Source organism: Panthera uncia, chromosome D2 (genome assembly GCF_023721935.1).
Source record: "Panthera uncia isolate 11264 chromosome D2, Puncia_PCG_1.0, whole genome shotgun sequence".
Classification (NCBI taxonomy): domain Eukaryota; kingdom Metazoa; phylum Chordata; class Mammalia; order Carnivora; family Felidae; genus Panthera; species Panthera uncia.
The window spans coordinates 4559304-4580731 of NC_064818.1; the positions used below are offsets into that span (position 1 = coordinate 4559304).

At 41.4% G+C, this 21428-nt stretch overlaps 1 long non-coding RNA gene across 1 annotated transcript in view; it reads right to left on the minus strand.

Moving 5' to 3' along the window:
* The window catches only part of LOC125932572 (uncharacterized), a 189328-nt gene that overhangs the window by 71718 nt on the left and 96182 nt on the right, over positions 1 to 21428 (minus strand). The window contains exon 3 of the long non-coding RNA XR_007460677.1: positions 14487 to 14585. This is a non-coding gene — a long non-coding RNA (uncharacterized LOC125932572). The remainder of the gene's footprint in view (positions 1 to 14486; positions 14586 to 21428) is intronic.

Consider the following 21428-nt stretch of genomic DNA (forward strand, 5'->3'; position numbering starts at 1 on the left):
AGCTGGCATCTCAGTCAGAGGCATCTTGACATACCGGCTCTAAGGACATAATGCTGCCGCGTTCCATGTAATGAAACAAGGTGTAGAAAACATGTCCAACTGCTAAATGAGGAGAGTTGGGGATTTTTTAACAGTTTTAATTAGCAACTTTTCATTGTTTACGACTTAGAAGAAGGACTGCTCTTTCTCATTACTCAGTGAAAACAGACAATTGCTGATTTCATCTGATTCATTTTCCATAATGTAAACTAAAACTAAGTGGACCATTTCAATTTGAATGTTCTTTCTCCAAAGTTACTCTGCCTGTAAAATGACTTGGAAAATAAGAAACCATGAACAGATTTCACATATCTGTGTGACATGTGTTTAACTTCTTCTTATCTGGCTAAAGCATTGTGTCTTACTGATTAGTAGAGTTATTTCTTCATTTTTATCACTTGTTTTCAATACATTACAGACATGTTTACAACGCTAGGAGTTTTTCATAACTTAGCAACAAATATTTATAGAGCAGTTACTATGTCCCAAATCCTATGTAGGATAACAGAGATGCAAATAAACACAATACAGTTTGCTTCCCCCTAGTATAGAGTCTCATGGTAGAGCATACACCTAAGTAGTCAAGAGCACAGATTTTCACATAGTAAACACTGCCCCTAACTAGCTACATGATCTTGGGGGAAGTAGTTAAAAATGATTGGATTTGGGGGAGAGAAATTATTTTTTTCCTCAGTAACATGGGCACCTATCTCATAGAGTAATTAAATATTTAGTACATTAGTAGCATTCAGTTAATAACAATGATAATGTAGAAAAGTGAGAGAAATTGTTCTTGAAAGGAAGCAAATTTGAGCCAGTTGTTTTAGGAGAAAGGCAGAATCCCTTTTAGGGAAAGAACCTATTTTAGGATAGGATGGATGGATGGATGGATGGATGGATGGGGAGGGAGGGAGAGAGAGAGAGAGAGAGAGAGAGAGAGAGAGAGATAGTTTACATAGAGACAGCAATTAACAATCAGCAAGGAGGCGTGGATTCTTCATGTTCTACTCTGAGAACTAAGGGGATAATGATCTCAAGACACAAAGCATGGGAAACTCTGATCCTAGAGACCCAGGGACCTTACAATTCAGTTGTTGTTGTTTTTTTTTTTTTTTTCTTATTTACTTTTGAGAGACAGAGAGAGACACAGCGCGAGCAAGGGAGGGGCTGAGAGAGAGAGAGAGAGACAGAATCTGAAGCAGGCTCCAGGTTCTGAGCTGTCAGCACAGAGCCCGATGCAAGGCTCGAACCCACGAACCGTGAGATCACGACCTGAGCTAAAGTTGGACGCTCACCCGACTGAGCCACCCAGGCACCCCATGGGACCTTACACTTCATAGTAGATTAGGAAAGGCTAGAGACATTATTTTTATTTTCTACTTAAGGGAGATAATCTCTGTATGCCTATTTTCTTCCACAAAAAGAAGGCCAAAGACTAAACTACTCTAGCGAAGGGGAGTGAACTAGCCATTGATGAATTCCACTGACCTTTCTTCCTTATTGGATTTGCCTTTTGTCAGGTCTCAGCTGTTCTTCCATGGTAGGATCTCTCCACCACACAGGGAAAGCCACCTCAGTCTGGCTCAGCCATATTTGTATGGATAACTCTGGATAGATGAGCGTGCTTAACCATGGACCTAACCCATGTCCTCCAGTTCCACCTTTATCTGTAATTATAATGATATTTTGATACTCCATTTTCTGACAGTGTTGTAATATTCTTCAAATGAATCAGAGCACAAGTGCAAAGGAAGGGTGTGTTTATAGTATTTGCGCCGTAGCAGCACTCTCTGATAGGACATGTTATAGTGAGAGAAATGTTCTCTGCTCTACACTGTCCTATATGGTAGCCGTTGGCCATATGTGGTACTAAGCACATAAAGCGCAATTGGTGTGACTGAAGAAATTATTTGCCGACTATACTTACCATTTTTTTAACGTTTATTTATTTTTTAGAGAGAAAGAAAGCTCGAGTGAGGGAGGGGCAGAGAGATAGGGAGAGAGAGAATCCCAAGCAGGCTCCATGCCACCAGCAAAGAGCCTGATGTGGGGCTCGATCTCATGAACTGTGAGATCACGGCCTGAGCCAAAATCCAGATAACCTAGTGAGCCACCCAGGGGCCCCATAACTGTATTTACTTTTAATTAAATTTAATATTGAACAGCCATCTGTGGCCACTGGCTGTAATATCAGGCCACAAACTCTAGATCCCAATGCTTTTCTTGAACTCTCCGGCCTTTTCATTCCCTCTTTGAACCACAGGGAATATTCATAGTGACTTATAGGGCTGACCAGAGAAGTAATGTATGTATTTTTATACGAATTCTATCTCGACTCTAACCCATGAATGTACCACAAAGGATTGTGAGGGGTCAGGGGAAGAGCTGGTAGGGAAACGTAAGGGACCACCAAGGACAGGAAATGCCAGTGTCCAGAAAGACCCAGAAAGATTTCCTAGAGGTGCGTCACTGAAAAGAAACACTGAGAAGTCCACATTTAGATGCTAAATGATGAGGCCCTCAGTATGAACTTCTATGAGGATGAGACAGATATCACCTACTTTGTAAAGTTAACCTGGGTTTTAATCATTTTTGTTTAGGAGTCAGTGGCTCAGTCAGTTAAGCTTCTAACTCTTGATTTTGGCTCCAGTCATGATAGGGTCTTGGGATCGAGCCCCACAATGGGTTCTGCACTGGGCATGGACCCTGCTTCAGATTCTCTCTCTCTCTCTCTGCTCCTCCCCTGCGTGTGCAAGCTTGCTCGCTCTCTCTCTCTCTAAAATAAAATAAGCTTTTTGGTTTAAGAAACATGTAAGATGTCATCAGGAAAGAGATGTTACTAAAACACAGGTTATCTCCGTAGGTTCCATGAGGACCACATCTGCCTTATTCATCACTCTTTGCTGAGTGGGGGTGATACAGTAACACCTGCATGGAAACACGAGCAACACCCCGTAAGCACAGAGCTCAAGTTCACCAGCGGCCATGGCATGAACAGTAACTTGAGGAACCTGTCTGCTCCTCAGGCTGTCAAGAGCCTCATGGTTTCTCCTCATCTCAGCTTCTCCCGGGACAACCCTTCCTTCTTTCCCTTCCACAGGCCGACTTCCTGTACTTGAACATGGTGTAACCTCACCCTGCATGATCTGTGCTCCCCCAGGTGAAGGGCCCCACACGAGACACTGAAGAGTGTCTGTGTTCCAATTACGCATTGGTCTCACGGGCTCACCTTAAGTCAAGGGCCCCAAAAGGGGCAAGGCAGGCAAATCACTGCTATAAATACTAGCCCTAGGATTAGCCTTGATGGTGTGATTAAGCAGAAATGGATAAGAATGTAGTATTAGTAGTATGTAGGGAACTATTCCAGGGGTTCCATTCACATTGTTTAATTCTCAAACAAAACAAAACCTCGAAATCTAACTTATATTATTTCCTTTCTACAGATGAGAACGTTGAAGTTCAGAGACGCTAAGGAATATCCAAGCTACTAGGGACAGAAACAGCCAGTGCTTTTTGCACTAAAAGGGTCTGCTTCTATCTCCAATTACATTGCCAATATTCCTTAGCAGGAATTTATATTAGGTCAGAAGTAGGGCTATGCTAACACACACCGTGATTTATACCTTGAGTCGCCTCTGAACTGTAAGTTCTTGTAGAAATTCCTTATGCAATAATTAGGCGTGTGTGTGTGTGTATCTTTCGCTAGATTGAATATGCCTTCAATACAGCAGGACTTTGAGGGTGCCTGGGTGACTCAGTTGGTTAAGCATCCGACCTCGGCTTCGGTCATGATCTTGCAATTCGTGAGTTTCAGCCCTGTGCTGGGCTCTGTGCTGACAGCTCAGAGCCTAGAACCTATTTTGGATTCTGTGCCTCCCTCTCTCTCTGCCCTTCCCCAGCTCCTGCTCTGTCTCTCTCTTCCTCTCTCTCTCAAAAATAAAGAAAGATTAAAAAAAAAAAAAAAAACTAAAGAAAATACAGCAGGACTTTGAACATTCCATTGTTCTGCTCTTCATGTAGACTTATCCCTTATGGTGTTAACTTTAGGAGAGTAAAAGTACGTTTTTAATTGAAGTACAGGTATTTCCAAAGATAGATTTGGGGTCAAGTACACACATTGCCTTTTGCACCTTTTGGTGACACTTCCAATTATATATGACTAAGTCCTGGAGACGTAATGTACAGCATGGTGACTATAGGTGATAGTACTGAATTGCATATTTGAAAGTTGCTGAGAGGGCAGATCCTAAAAGTTTTCGTCACAAGAAAAAACCTGTAATTATGTGTGGTGACGGATGTTAACTAGACTTATTATGGTGGTCATTTTGCAATACATACATTTGTCAAGTCATAAATGCTGTGCACCTAAAACTAATGCACAATGTCAATTATCTCTCAATCACACACACACACACAAATGTTCAACATATATTCATATATTCACAAAGCATATATACCTTTCTCATGAGGGGGAAAAAAATCTCAAAAAAGAAAAACATGGATAATTTATTTTTTTTTAAAGTGTTGCCATTTGGCCAAATCTCTCTTCATTTGTTTGTCCTTGAAAGAAATACGGGATGGCCAGCCAAGTGCTATGTGTTTTCGATTTTCATTAAATGCTTGTGGAGGGTGGAGTGGGCGCTGCCTAACAATTCACAGCCTCTGAGTGTGTGGATAAGCAAAGACAGTAGAGAGGACTTTAACAGCCCTTGGAGGAAAGGAGCCACAGTAAGTGGGAAAAAAAAAAAAAATAGTCATCTTAAGTGTCCAAACATACAAAAGCTACCCCCTTCCTGGAAGTCTGTACAGACCTACGTTTACCAGGATTTTTCCATTTGCACTTCGAAACTTTGGTTTTACATTTTTTCAAAGGCTCTCAAAATTACAATACCAAGAGACAGTATTTGCTGAGCATTTACTATGTTCAACGCACCATGCTAAGAGACAGCATCCCCATGTTTGCAAAAACCTTTCTAGCTACAGGTGTAATTATTCCCATTTTGTATCCGAGGAAGCTGACACTCACAAGAATGAAATGATTTGCCCTGGATCAAGTGACAGAGTGACAAAGTTAGAGGTTGTATCCGTAGAGTCTGAATGTACAACTACCGTTGTTAATTACTACTCCTGCACAGCCTCCTTGTAGCTGGGGCATCTGCTGACACACGGTATTCAACCCATATTGAATCCAGTCTGACTCACCTGGCTTTTGCTCTGCGCCATGGTGTTTCATTTTCCTTTGCAAAGTGGGCCAAGATACAGTTACCTATGTTTCCCAGCTCAGCTCGTGCTTTGCAGCACGGCGCAAACATTGTGAACATCCCTGCCTTTCCCCCCTGCCGTGGTCCCCCAAATTTTTGACTCGTAGTTTATCAGTTATCATTGACAATAGCACCCAGTGCCCGTCGTTATATGATTATTTAAATAACTCACGGCTCGTCTGCCAAAGGGGTATAGCCACTGAAGAGCGTATTCTAGAAGAACTGACCTGGACAACATTTCACTCTATGCTTCCAGGTAATAAAACAATATATTCTCTATTACCCCTTTTGGTAAAGAAATATACAAAAACGTCATCATCGGTTACTTTGATCTAGTAGAAGTGCACATGCGTGTTTGTTTTTGCCTGCAAGGAGTTTATGTTGGTTCAGTGGCAGAAAAAAAGTTCTACTTTTTTACAAATCATGGCAAATATTCAATATTAAAATCAATTCCTCTGCTTTTACTGGATCTTTGACAGGTAGCTGTGAGCACTCTCTAACCCAAGCCCCCATGGCACACAGCAAGTGTGGCTTGGCAAGTGGCTTGTTTTGTGATTACTATGTATACACGCTTAACTCTACAGAATAGTAAGAACGTCTTGTACATGCTGTTCTTATCCCCAAAAGCAAACACAGTATTGAGATTTCAGCTAGAAATTGTAGTTCAGGGTTCCCTACTTCGTGGTTAACCTCAGGCATTTACCAGACCCTATCACATAGTTCTCCCACATAATTATTAAATAGATACACATACGTCAGACATTTATAAGTATATCACATACCATATTGGGGTGTGGCAAGACTTATCAAGGCAGCTCTTTAGTCCAGGAAGAATTTATCATTCCAACAATATGGAGGGAAAATTTTAAATGATGAGGATCTAAAGAAACGAACTGAGTAGAGCAGTTATTGTATATCTGGACCCTTCGGAGCCCTGGGGGCACTTTCTCCAACAACTCCACGTTTACCTTGGGAAATGTCACAGACTTCCCCTAAGAATCATCTTTTGTTTCTATTAAATATTTTAGTTTATTTTTGAGAGAGACAGAGTATAAGTGGGAAAGAGGCAGAGAGAGAGGGAGACAGAATTCGAAGCAGGCTCCAGGCTCTGAGCTGTCAGCACAGAGCCCGACACGGGACTTGAACTCACAAACCGTGAGATCATGACCTGAGCTGAAGGCGGTCGCTCAACCGACTGAGCCACCCAGGTGCCACCACTAAGATTCATCTTGAAAAACGTATTTGACACCTGTAAACCCCACAATGTTTTTGAAAATACTAGACTATAGACTATAAACATAGGCTATAATCTATATTTATAGAAACATACATAGCTATAGACTTTTACATTTTTATATATTACACTTATATATCTAAATGTAGGCTATAATTCGAAGAATGGAAAATAGAAATTTTCAAATGGTCTGTGTCGGGCAGGGGATGTATGTGGAGGTTACAGGATTGTCCTGAGTCATCTCCTAACACAAACCATAGCAATCCTCTGGCACGTGTTCAAGCCACTGAACTTTGAGTTCCTAGAACACTGGGCATATTTTGGTATCCTACTTTGCTGGCCAATTATCTTGCGCACTTCACGAGCGTGACAATTATTTTATATATATTCAAAGTGTCAAGGGTGTACGAGCCACTGCTGACAACTGGCGAGCAAAACATGCATAGTTCTTGACTTTACAGAGCTTATGACTTAGTGAGAGACATGAACCCCACAATCACGTGACTAGACCTACCATGACAAGTACTCACAGAAGAAAAACACATGCAACAATAAAAAGGGATCTGACCTAACTCAGGCATGCGGAAAGCTTCCCTGAAGAAGTGAACATTGAGCTAATATGTGGGAAACCAAGAGGAGCTCATCACGCTAAGCGGGGAGAGACAGGGATTCCAGGTGGTGTGGAAATAGCATCGGCAAAGGCCCGGGGCAGAAAGAAGTAAGAACTGGTGAGGGACGGAGGGAGGAGAAGGAGGCGGCCCAGCTGGAGGGGAGAACAAGGGAGTGGAGCCCACCCAAGGCCGAGGGGCAGCCTTGCAGGCCAGGAGAGGGTAACGGATGATTTTTAATAAGAAGGTGGTGCGACCAGCTTTTCCTTTCAAAGGAGCATTCTTGCTTCAGAGCGAGAACAGAGTGGAGGGAGACGAGGGGAGAGACTGGTGATCCATTCCGAAGGCTATTATAAAGTCCCAGGTGAGAAAGGACACCTTGACCAGGGCGATGGTGGAGAAGAGGCCAGGTAGATGGATCTAGAAATATTTAGGAGGTCAAATAATAGGGCCTGGCGATGCATTCCATGTGGGGGTGAGGCAGAGGGAGGTGTGCTGGGTGATGCCAGTGTGCTGACTTGGGGAAGGCAGAGAACAATGGAGGAAAAACACGATTAAGGACGTCCTAAGAGTTATGAGTTTCAGACTGAGACATGTTCAGTTGGAGAAGACATACATATATACCTATCAAAATCTATACGTGGATGGGTTGATAGAGATATATAAATATAGACAGAGCTCAGAAGGAACTAGACAGAAGTGTGCAAGGCACCGGTGTAAAGGTGGCATTTAAAACTAACGATCTGAATGAGACTCCTAGAAGCGGTGATAAAGTCAAAGGAGAAGAGCCCTGAGGCCAAAGTGAACCACAAAGGATTCCAACATAATGACCGGGCAGAAGGACATGTGCCCAAAAAAAGAGAAAGAACGTAAGTGCCTAGAAAGGAAACCCGGAGACGATGATCAAAGAAGCCAACGGATAATGAGTGTTTCAGGGAGTAGCTGACAGAGGCAAGTGCTATTGAGAAGTAAGGAAAACAAAGACTGGAAGGTGTCCGTGGAACCCAACAACATTAGAGCCATTACTGCCTTCAAGAAAAACCACGCATGCGGGGCCTGGGGGGGGCCAGGCGGTTGAGCATCCGACTCTTGATTTCAGCTTGGATCATGACCTCACGGTTGATGACACAGAGCCCTGCATTGGCCTCTGTGCTGAAAGCACAGAACCTGCTTGGGATTCTCTCTCCCTCTCCTTCACCCTCCCTCTCAAAATACATGAATAAATTAAAAAAAAAAAAAAAAACCCGGTCATGTGAAATGATGGGGGCGGAAATGGGAGTTTAGTGAATAGGGAGCAAATAGAAGGTGGACGAGTCGATGAAAGAGGGTAGAAGCAGTTCGTTCAGGAAATGTGGCTGTGGAAGGAGGAGTGAGGCAGGGCCATATCTGCAGAGGTGAGATTTTTATTTGGTTTGGGTTTTCTCTTCTTTTTTTTTTTTTAATGTTTATTTTGGAAAGAGAGCATGCACACGAGTGGGGGAGGGGCAGAGAGAGAAGGAGACACAGAATCCGAAACAGGCTCCAGGCTCTGAGCTGTCAGCACAGAGCCCGACGTAGGGCTTGAACTCAGGAACCGTGAGATCAAGACCTCAGCTGAAGTTGGACGCTCAACCGACTGAGCCAGCCAGGCGCCCCTGGTTTTGCTTTTCTTAATGAGAAAAAACAATAGGACAAATCCACATGAGAGGAGAGGGTGCATGCATAAATAAAAGAAGGGATTATCTATAATGTAAACAAAAATATTTCACTAGAATAGGACTTTTTAAAAGGCAGGGATCTTTGTCTAATCTGCCTACAGATCTCTAGAATCTAAAACATTGTCTTGTTCGCAGTAGATACAAAATAAAGAAAGTAAGGCATGACTGTGTAAGATACCTTAAGAGCTGGGATAGGAAGGAATTCAGTGTGTATGTGGAAGGATTAGCCTTTAGAGGAAGAAGGAAAGCCTTTATATTGTAATAAAAAGGAACATGACAGTATGGGGGCAGATGTAGGAATATTTCTATGCTTTGTTAAGTTTCTAATACATGGCTTCTGTTTTTTCATTAAGTGAGTCATGACATTGGGGCTCGGACCTCAGTGAGGGGAAAGAGAGGGAGCTGGTTAGAAGGAGACGATGTTTGCAATGGTCATCGGTGGGTGTGTAAGAGATAATACGGTACAATACGCTGGTCATGACGAAGGGCTTTTTGAGGCTGGCGATCACGAATTCGTGGTGGAAACCATCTCCATTTCTGTGACTTTGTGCAGCAGAAGCCAACTGCTTATCAGAAGCAGATACGGAGACAGAAGATGGTTCGTTCATCCCACGGTGCGAATGGAACCCCACAGCATAATGAGAAAACATTAAATTTCTTTTGGAATTATTCAGAAAACTCTTTGTCCTATCTATTGTCACTTTGTCCTTGTCCAAAAGTGGTAATCAAATGATTGTAAATAATTATATAAACAGGCATGAAATAGTTAAGTTGGATACCTCTCCACCAGCTTCTGTAATTAAGAGGACTTGTAATCATAGAGGAGATAAACTAATCAAATACAAATAGGTCTTCCTAGTCATGGAGGAGACTTTTCAAGCAATAATATCGTCAAAGCGACAGCAATGATAACGGTAAAATATCCTGGTAGAAATCCCCCAAAGGCCCGGCCAACCTCCTTCACAGGTAAAGGGATTTCTTGGTAGGCATTCTGGGCTTTTGATAATGGCCCTTGCACATCAACCCAAACAGCTAAAACTTTTCTATTACTCTATTGTTTCTTTTCTTTTTTTTTTTTTTTTTGTTTTTTTTAAATTTTTTTTTCAACGTTTTTTTATTTATTTTTGGGACAGAGAGAGACAGAGCATGAACCGGGGAGGGGCAGAGAGAGAGGGAGACACAGAATCGGAAACAGGCTCCAGGCTCCGAGCCATCAGCCCAGAGCCTGACGCGGGGCTCGAACTCACGGACCGCGAGATCGTGACCTGGCTGAAGTCGGACGCTTAACCGACTGCGCCACCCAGGCGCCCCACTCTATTGTTTCTTTAAGTGGTGTTGCTGACCATAGACTCGATGACATATAAATAAGAGCTCTGCTGAAGCAATAACAGATGGTGTGATTAAGTTTAGGAAACGGGCTTAAAAAAGAGCAAGAGAGGCTTTTGTAGTGCAGCACCTCTCATATGTAAACATATGCCATGGATATCTAAATTTTGATTATAGTTTACAGATTTCCTCAGATTATTTGTGTAGGACAGCATCTGTATGAGAAGGAGCTTATTACGATTATTATAAAATACTGCTCGAATTTTATAACTCCACTTTTCACATGGGAATTCGTTCTGGTACAAGTTGGAGTGCAATTTTTTTCTTCTAAATAACCTAAATTCCTCATGCTATCACTTGAAGTTTGTTGAGTGTGGCCCCAGATTACCTGTATCAGCATCCCACGGCTCCTTGTTAAAACTGCGGATTTTTGTCCTTCACCCAGAATGCAAGAGTCTCTGAGATAGAGCCCAAGAATCTACTTTAAGCTAGTGCCCAATTATCATGTTGAAGTTGCAGAACTGAAGATTTAAGTCTTCTTCTTCTTAACAGTTGTCATCACCCGTACAATAAACTTTTAAATACTCGGAGGCTGATAGGAAGTCTCTTCCTTTTACCTGACTCTGCTTTTCACAGGCTACCTGGGACCCTGCACTTTCATATTAGCCTCTGGCAAGACATCCTTCTTTACCTTTGTCCGTCTCCAGCTTGCGGTTAATGCTTCACTGGTAATAGGAAGTCTTCTACACATAGAATTTGCTAGAAACGTTACAGAAAAACTTTCCTGCTCGTGGAAAACAGCACCATTTATGTCCATACCAGTAAAGGGAGAGATGAATCATCTAAAGAATTTTATCCATTCAAAAACTCTGGACTGATTTGTTTGATAAACAAATAAACTTGCTTTCTTCTTCCTCAGATGAAGAGTAAAAATGACTAAGTTAAGCAGGTTATGGCATAGTACCTCACTCTGGTTTCCCTGTATAAATGGAGTTAAAACAGAACTAAATTTCAGAGTTTTCTGTTAACGAAGGAACTCACTGAAGGTGTTCTAGTTGATTAAAATTCTCATCAGTTGAGAGAAATTTTTAAAAGATCACAATTTTAAATCCCACAAAATACATTTCACATTAACACCGTATTAAAATCCAATACATGTCTTGATGATTCAGAGTATAATTCAAGCTATTTTATGCATATGAACAAGTTTTCCCATTATTATTGCGTTTAAAAAATTTGTTTCGTAAACTTTCACGTAATTTGAAATCTAGATCAACACACGGGAATGAAAAAACAACAGAATTTGGACTTTTGTTCTTTTCTGACACCAACACACGAACCCTTAATACTATGTCTCAATTTCTATAACTGTAAAATGGAATTGTTGATTAGGGTGCATTTAAATTTCCTGCTAGTTTAAAACTCTAATCTCACTGCCTTTCTGTTTTGTACAGGTGCAAGTGTATACACACACACACACACACACACACACACACACACACATGCCCACACATGCCCGCACATGCACCCACACACCTGTACACACGTGCACACACATGCACATGCACACACGCCTGCACACAGATGCACATACACACACACATATGCACATGGACACACGCCCACACACGCACACAGGTGCACGCACACCCCCGAAGACACACACGCACACACATGTGTACACACACGTACCCACAAACACACGCACGTGCGCGCACGCCCGCGCACACACAGGCACACCCACACATGCACAGAATTTAAACACACTAGACTGCAAAGCTCTGCACACGGAATGAAAGACATTCCCCATCAACCTCATCTGTGGATGTTACGATGCTCGCTGCCCATCAGCAATTAAGACTAAAGGTTGCTTTTCCCTCCAATGACTCTAGTCCAGTGTCAGGCTAACCTAAGAAAGAAGACCATAGAAGCCATCGAAAGGACAGGGACTTGCTTTCCAACGCGTGCCTTGCTCTCACATCCTGTGCAGTTGGGGCAAGGGGTGCACGCCGGCCACGCTTGTATGGGACTCATTACCATTTGGAATGCGACGACCTGACTGAAGTCCTAATAACAACACAACTTGTATCGATAGTTGCAGCCACTCAGGAGCCACAGCCCCGATGCTGTGTCTCTTGTCACTGGCATGCGCCATTGTGAGCGGGGCGGCCGCACACAGCCTGTCTGCTTACTCACAATAACTCCCCCTCCCCGGGGAACACAAAGGCAGACAGCCGCTTTTCTCCTCCTTCCAGCTGACACTGCGAGGGTCTGTTACTTATTATCTTTGGAAGAAAGGACACAGGTTTGCACGGGCAACTTGAGCCTGTATCAGCTCTGAGATCAGAGAAGATGAGGTAGGTCCCTTCTACAAGACAAACTTTACTGTTGTTGTTGCTGAGAAAAGCAAGGTTCACAAACATTCAGCGACTGGACTGGCTTATTCATTTTTACTAACATCTTTATGACCATCTCTTCTGTGGCGAAAAGGAGGCTTCCCTGGAAAGAAGCTGGGGACCCACTGCATAGGAAGGGTTTAGAAAGAGAGTGAAAAAGCTTGCTTCCTGGACCCCAGGAACAGTCACAATCTGAGAGACGCCCCTTCACCTCTAACAGCACAACCTGGAGTGACATTTAGCATAACAGACTTCCTTATTTGCATCGGCCAGTTGACTTTCAAGGAGCAATCACACTATTTGTTTTTAAAAACAAGAGCACAGCATGAAGGAAGGAGTCTTGGGCTGGACTGTCAGAGAGCTGGGTTCGAATCTTTGTTCTGATGCTAGAGAACCCTATGATATTAAGCATATGCTTCAACATCCCTGCAACCTAGTTTCCTTGCCTGGAGGATAAAGACACTCATTAGATTATCTCTAAAGTCTCTAAGAGAAAATTTAGGAAATTTTGGGTCGAAAATACATTAAGCTTATTTTCCTTCTGTAGTCTGATGGATGGAGTTGTAAGTTCCTAATGTTTTAAATTAATACCGATTTACTCAGGCGAACTAGAAGCCCTTCGATTTACTTCCACTTTCCGACCAAATATCTATGCGTCTGAAGAGAAAACTTGTATTTCAACAGGGCCACCTAGGAGCTAGAATGGAAACCAGCTGGAGCACCACACTGTCAAGGACTGGCCTTGGTAAAAGTTCTGAATGTGTCTGTTCGTGATGAAAACCAAAGGGAAAACTGAAATGTTATATTTCCCTTTCAGTGGGTGGAAAGTAGTAATATAGAGAATAAAATAAAGGCACCAACCCAGAGCCTTTCTTCTTTTCTAAGCAGAGCAGCTGTGCGGACATTGTGGAGCCACGAAGGCTGAGTTCCCCAAACCCATCAGCAACATGCTCATTTGGTCCCGAGTGACGAGCTCTCAGTGGAAGAAAGCGACGTCGAGGGGTAAATCGTGCTGAAAACACACATACGGTCACTGATAGCCCTTGGACACGATCCCACAGCAATGATGCTTCCAAAGAACCGTCCAGAGTCTATCCCCGTTGGGGCTCTGCTAATGGCATGTTTGTTGTGTGGAATCAACCCCAGCTTGCATTTATCTCTTAAATTTTTTAAACCAACATAAACTTTTACCGGCATTATTATAAAAGAAGATTCAGATTCATCGTGGAGCCTAGAAGGCTGCTAAGTGTGTGCTATCCTAGAGATGCTGAAGTCCTGGGAAGACTCCTGTGCATTGAATTACAGAGCTTCTCCTAACATACCAGCCACCAGCTCACTCTCTCCTAAAAGAGACTCATCAGGACACTGCATGCCAATATTTACACAAAGCCAACTGCTCTTTCCTCGGTGGAACAGAAATACCCTTCCTTTTCTGACACACAGCTCAGATATCATTTCTTGGAACCTACAAACACTCATCACACATCTACAGTTTAACTTTCCCATCATTTCCTACCACTCTGGTTTACTTATTCAGTGAACCGATTTAAATTTCACGTTTAAATTTCATTCATCCATTTATCAGATAATTGCTGTTGACTTATTGCTAGGGATTTGGGCCTAAGTCACCCCATCCCCCCTCTTCAAATTCTAAGCTAGTTTGTTAAGGGGTACAGCACTCAATGGGGAGTAAAATGTGATATCACCTTTACTGGAGTCAAGATAGAACTGAAAAATGTGGCTTGAACACAACAAGTTAGATATCTTAATCCCTGCCCCTTAAACTCATGGAATCAGGTAGGGGCAGAGAAGCAGAATGCCAGCTCTTCACTGTGTGGGCAGGGACGGAAATGTGTCCAGGATGCTTACCCATTTATCACAATCATATCCACCTTGCAGAAATGGACCTCCCACCAATCACCTACCTAAGACTGCATTTAGTTCTTCCTCTTCTATTCTTCCTAGATTACATTGCCTTGTGCCTTTCATTGTTTCAATTCAGCCACAAGAACTGAAGAGTCATCCTGTGAAAATATAAGAGATATTTAGAAAATAATAATAGAATTTGCACAAGTAGGCGAGAATGAGATTTACTAGCCACAGAGTTGTAACCAGGCTCACAGTTCGAAAAAAAGATCCAGAAAAATGCAGAGAGGGGAAAAAAAAAGGAACAAAACTATGTTTGAAGTTACAGCTGTTTCAACTTTGTGTTATAGCTTTCTGGAAACAGGCAAAAAGTTCAAGTGTCATTAAAAAAAAGAAAAAAAAGGAAACTACTAGATTTCCTGGTAGATGAAAATAATAATTGAGAAAGTCTTTGAGTAATAGTAGAAATTGGCATTCACCCATCATTTACAACATATTTCCAATAATATGCTGAGAAGCCACCAAAGTGGCATATCAAAACCCTGTAAGAATTTTTTTTTTAATTTTTTTTTAACGTTTATTTATTTTTGAGACAGAGAGAGACACAGCATGAACGGGGGAGGGGCAGAGAGAGAGGGAGACACAGAATCGGAAGCAAGCTCCAGGCTCTGAGCCATCAGCCCAGAGCCCGACGCGGGGCTCGAACTCACGGACCGTGAGATCGTGACCTGAGCTGAAGTCGGACGCTTAACCGACTGAGCCACCCAGGTGCCCCGACCCTGTAAGAATTTTAAAAAAATTTTTTATAACATTTATTTATTTTTGAGACAGACAGAGACAGGGCATGAGTGGGGGAGGGGCAGAGAGAGAGAGGGAGACACAGAATTGGAAGCAGGCTCCAGGCTCCGAGCTGTCAGCACAGAGCCCAACGCGGGACTCAAACTCACGGACCGCGAGATCATGACCTGAGCCGAAGTCAGACGCTTAACCGACTGAGCCACCCAGGCGCCCCAATCCTCTAAGAATTTAAAAATCCCCTATTTAAGATCCTTGTTATCAAACCTATAGTTTTGCAGAGTTTTTGATTCAAGGTGTTTTCATGTCCATTATCTCTCACTATGACCACAGCTGCCCAACAAGGTAGAAGGGCAGGGGTGCAAAGACTACACTATCCGCCATATTTATTCTCTTCTCCTGTCATAACAGGACCTTCCATTTTTAGCTGGACTTACTGCAGTCTAAAATGAAGACCCCATTTCCTGTATTCCTTTGAGTCAGATATGCCCAGGCACGTAAGGCCTGACCAATGTAGTGTGTATGCTTTCTGGGAAGTGTCCTTGAATGCCACGATCTAGTTATCTCCTCCCCTTTCTTCTTGCTGACTGAACAGCAAATGGAATGGCTAGTGCTCAAGCAGCCATCTTATATTTGATCCATCATGACCTTGGGATCAAAAATCACGTAAGACAGGGGCAGCTGGGTGGCTCAGGCTGGGTTGAGCGACCGACTTGGGCTCAGGTCATGATCTCACAGCTCGTGAGTTTGAGCCCCGTGTTGGGCTCTGCGCTGATAGCTCGGAGCCTGGAGCCTGCTTTGGATTCTGTGTCTCCCTCTCTCTCTACCCCTAACCCACTCGCATTCTGTCTCTGTCTCTCTCAAAAATAAATAAACATTAAAAAAAAATTAAAAATACATCATGTAAGACGGAGTCATGAGATAGAAGCAGCCTTGACTCCTGACATCATGCAGCCATCATAAAAGCTCAGAACTGCTTACTTACTGGCCTTTTGCAGGAGAGAGACATAAACTTCTCATTTGAGCCATTTTTGCGTGTGTTTTCTGTCAACCGAAACCAAATATAATTCCAATACAGATGGGTGGAGAGTTCAGAATCCCTACACAGGAAAAATACAATGCAGAAGATGTACGTTATGTGACACACCAATGGCACCCGACGCAGGTTCCCGTAACCAACTTCATTCATACGTTTTCAGCAACATATCAGAACATTTATGTTGAATGGGATAAATAAAACTATAATAGGTTCTCATCACTTCATGACTGATTTTGCACATAAATCAGTACAGATTTGGTCAAGTTCCACCACCAAATGAATATCAAAAACCTTTTACTTTTCAGAGATTTGAGGACTTTAGTATTGTGCCAAAAGGATCATATTATCTCGTTTCTACAGGTGAGTGAGCTAAGGTGTAAGACATTGAGTAACTTGCTTCCTATTACATGGTGAGATCAAAGTTAGCGTTAAAATGTCCTGACTTCATCAAGGGTCCTTTTCATTGCATGATGCACATTTCTGTTTTTTCCCAAAGTCCTCATTCATATATTTATCCATTTAAAAAATATATGACTGAGCACAGCCCATGTGCAAAGCCCATCCTGTAGGAAGTATATCCTAGGGAGTATCTTAAGGCCATGATTCTCATCAAGGGTATGTGTATGCTGGTTGCTACAAAGTCACAGTATAAATATGAAACATACGTTCGTATAAAGACTTGCACATGCGTGTTCACAGAAGCTTTATTTATAATATCCCCAAACTGTAACCCAAATGTCTATCATTAGAATGTGTATCACTCTACTATATGGTACATCCATACAATGGAATAATACTCAGCAACAAAAAGGAATGAACTATTCATGCTCTAACATGGGTGAATCTCAAAATCATCATGTAGGGTGAAAAAGAAGAAAAGAGCACATACCGTTTGCTTTTACTTATATACAACTCTAGAAATACTGACTAATCCAAGGTGACGGAAAGTGGAACAGTGGTTGCTGGTGGGGAGAGGTGCCCAAGGGCGGAAGGGAGGGATTACGAAGGGCACATGGACATTCCTGAGTGATGGACATATCGACTATATTGATTGTGAGGATGGTTTCGCAAATACATACGTAAGTCAAACCATCAAACTCTACACTTAAAATGGGTGCAGTTTTCTGTTGATTATACATTAATAAATCTGTTCTAAAAGGATGGAACAGCTTCCTGGAGTATGACTTTTAAAAATTTTTTTTTAACATCTATTTTTTAGAAACAGAGAGAGGCAGAGCATGAGCAGGGGAGGGGCAGAGAGAGGGGGAGACACAGAATCCGAAGCAGGCTCCAGGCTCCGAGGCATCAGCACAGAGCCTGATGCGAAATCATGACCTGAGCCGAAGTCAGACACTTAAACCGACTGAGCCACCCAGGCACCCCAAGGGGTATGACTTTTATCAAGAGGCTCAAAAGGGAAACGCAAGGGCTTGATTAGACTTTTTAAAAATATGAAAACAACAAAAATACCATAATATATAAAGTAAAACTGCATCCCTTCTCAAGATGAAAACGAGATGTCAAAATTGAACGCTTACAGTGGGCTAGGTCTAGCTAACCCCTTCAGATACCCCAGAATCTGGTTATTTTCACTCTTCTCTGAAGTTTGCAGAGTCTGGTGGTAAAGTCTGAAACAGTGCTTCCAAGGGGTTCACAAGGTCATACAACAGATGTAGAAAGTCCCCAACACCTCTAACATACCACTGCCTCCCTGTTTCCTGTGGTTTTAGTTCAACCGGTGCATCTTCTCACATCATGGACATCTTGCCTATTTCTGTTTAGGAGTGCTAGTCATTTACAATCCACGGAGTAAGCAGAGGAAGTCTCCCTCATGCTACAAGAGCTGTACCATCTTTGGACATGGGGAGAGATACCTATATTTTTGTCCCCAATATTTTTTTTCCCTAAAGAATCACAGGTCAAATGTGAGGAAACTCTTGAAATACTCAGCTGACACTGTGGAGGCCATAATGAGTCCTCCTGATCCAGCTGAATAATCAGGAACATAGGGATTCATCAGGAATTTCTGATTTTAGTCAGATGTTTCATATGAAGAATGTGTAACCTTCTTGATGGGAACACTACCGTGATTCTATGAAGTCCTAGATTTTATAAAAGCAGAATTTAAAAAATTCAAATAAACTCATACCGTAACCATAGGAGCAAACTCCCCTCCAGAAGGTGGTATATATTAGTATACAAAAGAGGCTGGGGGGTGGGGGGGGGTAGGGGGGAGTGAATGACAGAACTTTCTGACTACTCACGAGAAGGATCCTCAAATCCAAAAGGGTTTAGAAAACATCATTCAGAGGTCATTGAAAGCCACGTTAGCAGAAAAAATGATAGAATGCCTAGTCACCCCAAAACATTGAGGGTAGAGTCCAAATTAGTTCATCTCAGGTACTTGCTTGATACGGTCTTAGAGATCTTGGTAATCTGGGAGAAATCTCTGAGAGACAGTGGAGAAAAATGGAGGAAAATTTTCTAATCTTCTGAAAAGGGAACAGATAAATTATGGAAACTATGGAGAAGCAAGAACAATGTTTTTACCCCAGAAATACTGGAACCAACTGCTAAATGGGGTCTGTGACCATTTTAGAAAAAATGTTATTAAAATGTAGCATATACTCATTAACAATTTCTGTCTAAAATTATCTCAGTTTCATCTCATACTAAGTAAGACAAAGATGTGTCTGGGCCATGACAGAAAGTATCTTCAATTCATTCCAATTCAACAAATAACAAATCCATCAAATGAAACAGCATCTTGTTGACAGATGAGGTGAGGACACAGGGGGGCTGTTTCTTGTACCACATGAATCCTAAGTGGGGTCTCTAGTTGTTTTCCACAAGACTATACTTGGAGAAAGCCTCACACTTAAAAGAAAGGCAAGGTTTAGTATAAAAGTTAAAGTAAAAAAAAAAAAAAAAAGTTAAAGCAAAGACAATAATAAACTGAAGAGGATTATGGGCAGGAAGGGAAAGGTTCTGGAAACTATTTCAAAGACGACTAGCTGTAATAACTGAAAATGTTTTACATGCAAAGGAAAATATTTAGATGGAGCTTTTAAAAACTATTTGAACGTATGTTACATTGATGAAGGAAAATGCTTATGTTTTGCTCTTCCAAAGGGCATAAACAGGACCAGTAGTTGAAATTTACGATAGCACTGATTCAGGTCCGATATGAGAAAGAATTTATAACAATTGTAAATACTCAACAATTGATTTTTTTTTTTGCTTCAAAATTATATCATATCCTTTGACAGTCTTTCAATATTTCAGTGTTCAAAATAAGCATGCCTTTCACAAAGGATTTCTTTAAAAAACTTTTTTTTAATGTTTATTTATTTCTCAGACAGAGAGACAGAGCATGACAGGGGGAGGGTCAGAGAGAGAGGAAGACACAGAATCTGAAGCGGGCTCCAGGCTCCGAGCTGTCAGCACAGAGCCCGACACGGGGCTCGAACTCACAAACCGTGAGATCATGACATGAGCTGAAGTCGGTCGCTCAACAGACTGAGCCACCCAGGCGCCCCAACAAAGGATTTCTACCTCAGAGAATTCATGCTCAAGCTTTAACACACACATTTTCTTTTTTTTTTTTAATTTTTTAAAGTTCATTTATTTATTTACAGAGACAGCACACGAGTTGGGGAGAGGTAGAGACAGGGAGAGAGACAATCCCAAGCAGGCTCCAAGCTGTCAGCAGGCTCCGCCTGACGTGGGGCTCAATCCCACGAACGGTGAGGTCATGACCTGAACTGAAATCAAGAGTCGGAGGCCTAACTGACAGAGCCACCCAGGCGCCCCGACACACATTTTCAAAGACATGTGCACCAATATACAGTTTGAAGCACTGTTTATAAAAGCCATCAAAATACGTTACTTTCAGAAATCCATACACAGGCATGGTAGGTGACAGCTGCTAAGAATAAGGGAGATCAGGCAGGCCATATCATTATCAAGTACAATCAATTACAGAACATTATGCCAAGTTTGATCTCATTTGTGTAAAATTAAAAGGGTATTTGTATTTTACATTATGTGTTTATATATGCACAGAAAAAGTCTAACATGTGTAAGAATCATTGTGCTTCTTTTAGACAAACTGGGAACCTAGAAGAATTACTTTCTCCTTTACAACTTTAGAGATAGTTCCACTTTTTCGAAACCATGAATGTACATTATTTTTTAAACATGTAAACTAATTTTAAAGTCACTGCTTTTGTTATTGAAAGTCTAATCTAATTATATATATATATATATATATATATATATATATATCTGCTGTCATTATACCTATATTGCTATGTTGTATCTGTGTTATATATAATTATCATATCTAATATGATGATCTAATTATTAATTATTATTCACGACATTATATTTCAGAGGATCTGTTGTCTTGTCAAGAGGACCAGGATGGTCTGCAGCTTTCTAGATGTGGACTCTGACTGAACACTTAACATCTCTGAGCCAAACATTTCTTTTCTGTGATGTAAGGAGAACTGATGAAGCAGAATGAGGCTTAAATGAGACCCAACTGAGAAAGAATGATCTGTTTTACTTAATTCTCCTAACAAGAATTTATTAATGTGTATTAAGCTTAAAAAGGCTTATTAGAACAGTATACCCTGGAGATGAGAAAGAGTCATTTTAATTCTCCAAACTTCCCCCATTCAGCACCTCAAATTTGATCATTCCCTTACAGGCAAAATAAATTATTTAAATTTTCTACGTTTCTAACACTTTTCTTTATTATCTTTCTTTTAGTTTCACTAGGCAATTTCAAACCTTAATGTGACTAAACATTACACTAGAGAGATGTACACATAATATTATGCATGCTATGCTTTATGGGTAATTTAGGGACATTATTTTCTTTTTATATGCTAACTAAAAATCTATTATGAATGTGTAGGTATGTAACAGGTTTTTAATTCACTTATAAAATATATATTATGATACAATATATATTTACCATATATTATAGGTTTATATGATGTTATTATAATTCTATATGTATATATACATGTATACATATACATATGTACATCTATATGTATATATACATATACATATGTACATCTATATGTATACATACACACATATGTACATACGTATATATATGTATATATATTGTGTGTGTCTATGCAGAGGGTTG